Below are 6,698 nucleotides of genomic sequence, written 5' to 3'. Positions count from 1 at the left end.
TTTCTTTCAGGCTCACACCTATATTGAAAACATTATATACATTTTCAAGATTGGTGTCATATTTGGACAAACTTCAAGTTTCTTTCCTCTGTGGGCTGTGAGGATTCAAAGGATTATCCCATATGGTGATAATTTTAAATATTGCCTGATGGTTAATCCTCAAAAAACTTTTGTTGGTGTTGAGATCTTGCTACAGTGGCATCTTACGAATTTTATGTTGTCTTGTTGGTGTTAAGTCAGCAAAAAATATTTTCCTAAAATGTTCATATAATGTACTTTTCTTCCTTGGCTGGATTAACAACCAGATCAGAGTCTTCAACAGAACTCCATTAAAAAGATTTTTTTTTTTCCTTGACAGTCCAACACCATGGTACCCAGGAGGGCAGCAAGCCTGAGACAACCACCAGTCTGGCTCCATACAGCCGGGCAGGCAGAGTATGTCCTAGACAACCCTCAGCTCGGTGCCATCCAGCGTAGGCTGTGAGGAAACCTGAGATGACCCCCAGTCGGGTTCCATAGTGTCCAGGTGGGCAGACAATGCCAGAGACAACCTGTGCCCCATCATGGTCTGTTACCACCAACAGCCAAGCAGGCATCCCTGGTCTGGGCTACAGCTTGGGACCAGGTCAATGTCTGAGGGCTGTGCACAGCTGGCCCCACCTCTTTCCTGAACATGATGGGAGAGCTGGCTAGGAAGACACAAGAGGAGGAGAGTTGATCCACCCCTCACCAGCTACAGTACTCAGGAGAGTAGGTCTTGCACCTCACCTGGGCAGTGCAATAGAGCTGGCCTTGCTGGCATGGGTGCAGGTGGGCTGGCCCAGAAGGCATGGGAGCTGGCTCTTCCCTTGCCTGCTGTGGCATTGGATGAGCTGGCTGGGGCAGTGCTGGAGAGCTCGCCCTGATGGTGTGGGTATGGGATGACTGGTGGGCTGACCAGCTCAGCTACCACCCAGGCCCAGCTCCAGGACCTTGAGTTGGGCCATCCTGACATCTGCATCATTGATGAACTGCAAGCATGTTAAGGGACTGGTCCTACAGATCCAAAGCTGTAGGATCTTCATGACACAGGGCAACGACCGGATATCTGAAAAGAGTTCCAGTGAGATAGTGTAGCAGGAGCCAGAGGCCCCAAACCAGGTCAATGACTCAGTGCAAGGCACATTTGCAATTGAGGAAGTGTAGACAAAAGGGTGTACTGTGGGACACACTGTGACACACCACAGCTTCCATAATGATACTTTTTTCTTTTGGTGGGGGGTTGCAAGGGCAGGGGGTGGTTATGCAGGGACAAGGAGATGAGTGAGATTGGGTGCGTGATGTGAAACCCACAAAGAATCAATAAAAAGTTGATAATAATAATAATAATAATAATAATAATAATAATAATAATAATAAGTTTTCTTTATCTTTCTGGTTTCTCCACTTCTTTCTGTTCTGTGCTGGGCATCAAGCCCAGGATTTCACCACTGAGGTGCACTCAGCAGCCCTATGCCTTTCTTCGTTTACATTAATTACCTTTCTCACTGCTGTGACTAAACACCTGACAAGAGGCACCTCAAGGGAGGAAGAGTCTATTTTGGTTTACACGTTGAGGGTACAGTCCATCCTGTCAGGGAAGGCATTGCAACAGGAGCAAGAGGCTACTGGCCATAAAGCACCTACAGTCAAGAACGAAGAGGCGAACAGGAAGTGAGGCCAGCTATAAGACCAGCAGGCACCCCCAGCACCCAGTGACACACCAGCCAGGCTTCACCTTTTAAGGGTCTCACGACCTTCCAAAAACTTGGCCACCAGCATTCATACACATGCACCTACAAGGTACACTTCAAATTCAAATTACAACAGTGCTCTAAGTATTTTTAGATCCAGTTAGATCCAGTCATCTTCACAATGTCAGAACTATTTTAATTTACTTCACCATTCAATGTTACTGCTTTTATGTTATATTTTATTTTTTTTTAAACAAAACATTCCACTTAACCCAAAGGAGATTTATTTATTTATTTACGTAGGACTTCAACATGCCCATAAATGTCACCAAACCCAAGAATAAGCCAGAAGAGAAATAGACAGTAACCATGACAGATTACTTAAAGTGATTTATTCTGAAAATTAAGTCAAAACCTAGGCCATTTAGGCTTCTTCCCGAGGCCTTTGAAGAGGCTCATGCAGGAGAGGGGATCTGAAGCCTTAGCCTCTCATCTCTCTCTATGTCATGGTACATTAGCTTCTGGGTAAGCATTTTAAGCATATTTATGTTATTTTGGTGGTTTGAATGAGAACAGACCCCATAAACTCATTTACTTGAATACTTGGTCCCCAATTAGTTGTGCAACTATTTAGGAAGGATTAGGAGGTGTGGCATTATTGGAAGAGGAATGCTGCTGGGATGGGCTTTATGGTTTCTAAAGTCGTGCCCCCCCCCCCCCCGCCTCTCTCTTTCTCTCTCTCTCTCTCTCTCCCTCCCCACCATTCCTCCTTCCCTCCCTCTCCCTGGCTCTCTCTGCTTCACACTTGTGGAGAAGGGTGTATGCTGTCAGCTACCGCTCCAGCACCATGCCTGCCAGCTTGTTGCCATGTTCCCCACCATGATGGCCATGGTCTCTAACCCTCTGGAACTGTTGGAAAGACCCCCAAAACTCTTCCTTCTATAAGTCGCCTCAATGTGGCGTTTCTCCACAGCAATAGTAAAGTCACTAAGACAGCTATCATGTGAACACACATGTGCAGGTGTGTGCATACGTGCTGGGCAGCAGGACTCTGGGATTCTTCAGACGCAGCCACGTGAAAATGACCCCAGAAGCCAGGGAGAGTCTCACCTGTGTTGAAAACAGGGAGGCAGTCGGTGCTTCTGAGGTGACTGAGGTGAGGGACAGAAAGCAGGGGGCCTGGTTTTCAACCTTCAAGGTGTGACCTAGCTTCTAGACTCTCCCCTCTTCTCATCTCCCCCTAGAGAGTCCCTCTGCAGAGGCCACAGCATAATCCTTCCCCACAGATGTGAAGCAGAGAAAGAGAGGGAGGAGAGGAAGGGAGGACAAGAAAAGCACGTAGTCTCTGGAGCTGCTTAGCCTGGGTTTAATCCTGTCGGGACCTATGCTGCTCCACGCACACAGTTCCTCCATTTGGAACGCTCTGGCCAGAGTTTGTAATCTAAGGCAACTCTCAAGTTCCTAAGGAGAACCAGAGCAGACTAAGAAAGTATCTAAGCAAATGACATGAGAAGGAGGGGCAGGGAAAACAAAGGGCATCCAGGCTCAGTTCATAGACACCGTGGTACTAATATAGCCTTTGTATGGCTGGAGCCAGTTTAAATAATGTTTCTGTCACTTGCAACTGGAAATGTCCTGACTGTGTCCCTTCTGTAATGGCAGGACAGCCCACTCAGAGGCAAAGCAGGATCTGATGTCCTCCACAGAGCCTCTTTCATCTTATCTAGGGCATCCGCACACCAGCCACTGTAAGTGACGAGGTTCGCAGGCCGTTCATGGCACAAGCGCGCATGGCTGAAGATGAGCGGGGGCCAGTGTCCAGCCTGCCCTCTACTGCTGAGCCATCAATTCTGAAGCCCAGGCAGTATCCCAGGGAGAGAAAAGGCAGTTGGCTCCCAGCATAGAAGCTACCTTCCTTTCACCTGATGGCCATCTTTTTATTCCCATATCCACCTCTGAACGAATCCCCTTCTTTGGATCTGCACGATATCATTGATCACATACAAACCATGTCCAGTCCAACACATGACACGAGTCACCCAAGCAACCCCAGCAGCCTCTGGACAGAGCCTCTGTAGTCCAGCTGCTCCATTATCCTTGATGGAAGGATCATTGCCAACGCAAAGCAGCATACACCTTGACCAGTCGCCATAACAACAAAGCAAATAGTCCTTTGCAGGAGGAAGCCCAGTGTGGTGGCTTACGCCTGTAACCCCAGCTCTAGGGCAGGATGAAGAAGGAAGACTGCTGAGACCTCAAGGGCAGCCTGGGACATGGTGTGTTCAAGGGCAACTCAGGACCTGATGAGTCCCAGGCTAGCCTAGCTATAAAGTGAGACAGATCCCATGCCAAAACAAAACAAAACAACCCCCAAAACAAAACAAAAAACCCAAATAACAGCGAAAATCTGTGTAGCTGGTAGCTAGGTCTCTGGTAATAAGGCTGCAAATATTTCTTCTTGGAGAGAGGCAGGAAGGCTCACAATATCCATACTCACTCCTTCCTGAGCCAATCACAGGCCCTTCTGGCCCAGTGCATGTAATCTAAAGCATGTAAGAAGGGCCTGACCAGTGCTTCTCGACCTCCCTACTGTTCAGCCCCTTTAGGACAGTTCCTCATGTTGTGGTGACCCCCTACAAACATAAAATACTTCTCGCTAATACTTCACAACTGTGATTTTGAACCGTTACGAATTATAATGTAAACATCTGTGTTGCCAGTTGGTCCTAGGAGACCCCCTGGGAAAGGAATTGTGGCCTGAAGGTTGAGAACCACTGGCATAGAGATAGTTAAGATATTAGGTGTTTGGTTCTCAGCACCCATGTGAGACAGCTTATAGCCATTTGTAATCTCAGCGCTGGGGGGTGGGGGTGGGAGTCGGCGGGTCTGATACCCTCTGTGAGCACCTGGACACACATGCAGATACCCACACACAGACACATAATTAAAAGTAAAATCGATCTTTTTTTTTTTTTCAAAGTCCTGAAGTATATAAGAGCCTAAAAAATGCTGGGGCCTGGCAAGAGGGCTCAGTGGGCAAAGGCACCTGCTGCTCAGGTGGACGGCGTGAGTTCAATCCCTGGAACCGACGTATTAGGAGGAAATGAATTCCTTCAAGTTGTCTTCTGACTGTCCATATGCACCATGGCACTCACACACGCATACACATGTGTACACACATGCACACTCACATGCACACACACATTCATACCTATGCACACACAAACAAGCAAATATTTAAAAGAGGATTTTAAACGTTTTTTTTCTAGGGGCGGGATTTCACTGTGCATCTCCCCGCAAGTTGCCCACTCTCCTGTAAGTAACCCCAGTACGTTCATTCATTTGCCATGCTGGACTGGATGAAATCATTCTTTGGGCTGTTGGCTTCCTCTCTCCATGAAGTGATATATGTTCACATCTCCCCCAGGAAAGTCACAAAACACCTGTCTCATCTTGTTCCCTCCTGTGTGTTTTACCAGTCCAAGTGGATTGTTCTAAAATGCAGATTTAGTTCTGTTCTTTCCCTCTGTTGATCCCTCTGGGACTCCCTGCTGCCCTCCAAACGCAGCTCAGCTGAGGCTCACGTGGTCCCGTCTCACCTCTGTGTTCCTTAGCTCCCTCATGAGCAGCTGCAGGTCCACAAGGTTGCCCCACTCCCTTTGTGCTCGCTGTACCTCAGCTCTGAGCTCCCTCTGCTGTCCAGTCCTGGCAGGATTCTCCCTAGCAGCTCTCTGCTTGTGCTACTCCTCCTGTCCTCTCCTAAGGTCTGTGTTCTATGTGTCATCAATCACAGTGTGACCAACTGTGAAGAGACTCAACCCCCAAGTGTCTGGTTGCTTTCCAAAGAGAGGAAGTGTGTCCAGTGGCCTCCTCCCCTTGAGTACAGGCCTTGGCATCTGTCCAATGGACAGTCATGTCTGATCCCCGAGAAGCCTTGAGGGAGTGTGTAAGGAACCCTAAGGAGCTCTGAGGAGCCAATGGAACATGAGAGTAATGGAAAAAGCTTTGAGCATCTCCTCTGGGATGGTGTTGGGGGAGCAGAGCCCACTCTCTGGATGCACTGGTCCTTCCTGAAGGTGTCTTTTCTGTGCCTTGAACCTGGCCTATGGGAATTTAAGGAGAGGAGCAAATGGAGTGCAGGGGGGACTGAGGTCCTAGGGACAAGCATTAGAGGGAGGGAGAACTTGTGCCAGGCCATTCCAGGGTAGGATAGAGGTGCGTGAGTGTGTGTGTGTTCCTCACAACCATTGTGCATTACCATTACCTACACTTGTCTCTCCTTACACATCTGAAATAGCACTTTGTCCAGGAAGTTCACCTTGTATTCTGGCTGCACCAATGGCCTCCTCCTGCCCTCTACACAGCCCGATGGAAGCACCACAGCTCTGGAGATGTGCTGGTCAGGCTCCCTCCCTCCCCTGCAGGCTCTGAGCCTCTACCTTCTGCTGAGATGAGACTGGTGGTAGATGTTCTGAGGGCTGGCTCCTGACTCTGCTGTCTCTGTGCAGTTCCACTATCTTTAAGAGCTTGCATACGCCACATGGTTCATGGCCCATCCCCAGGGCCCTTTTGCTGTCCTTTCTTGGACTGGAGCATCCCACCCTCCTCCACACGCGTGAGGGTGTTGTGTGGCTCCAGGGCCATTAGCTCCCACAGAGCCTTCTGGACACACTGTGTGGCTGGGAACCATTCTCAATTTAGCACATACTTTAGAGTCCCTAAAAGGAGACTTTGGAAAGCAACAATAACTGGTCCTGGACAGACTCATTCTGCCAGGATCTTAAGTGGGTAGAACTAGGTTTCTAATTAATAAATTACTCCATTGGCAGGGTTTCATGTATCTCCTGATAAGTGGCCTGGAATTTGCTGTGTGGCTGAGGATGACCATGTACTTCTGATTTTCCTGTGCTACCTCCCGGGCCTTGAAACTACAACTGTGTCCCCCACGACAGGTTTCTATGATGCTGGGGACTGAGCCCCGGATAT

Source organism: Arvicanthis niloticus, chromosome 1 (assembly GCF_011762505.2).
Source record: "Arvicanthis niloticus isolate mArvNil1 chromosome 1, mArvNil1.pat.X, whole genome shotgun sequence".
Taxonomy (NCBI): domain Eukaryota; kingdom Metazoa; phylum Chordata; class Mammalia; order Rodentia; family Muridae; genus Arvicanthis; species Arvicanthis niloticus.
This window is presented reverse-complemented; position numbering follows the sequence as displayed.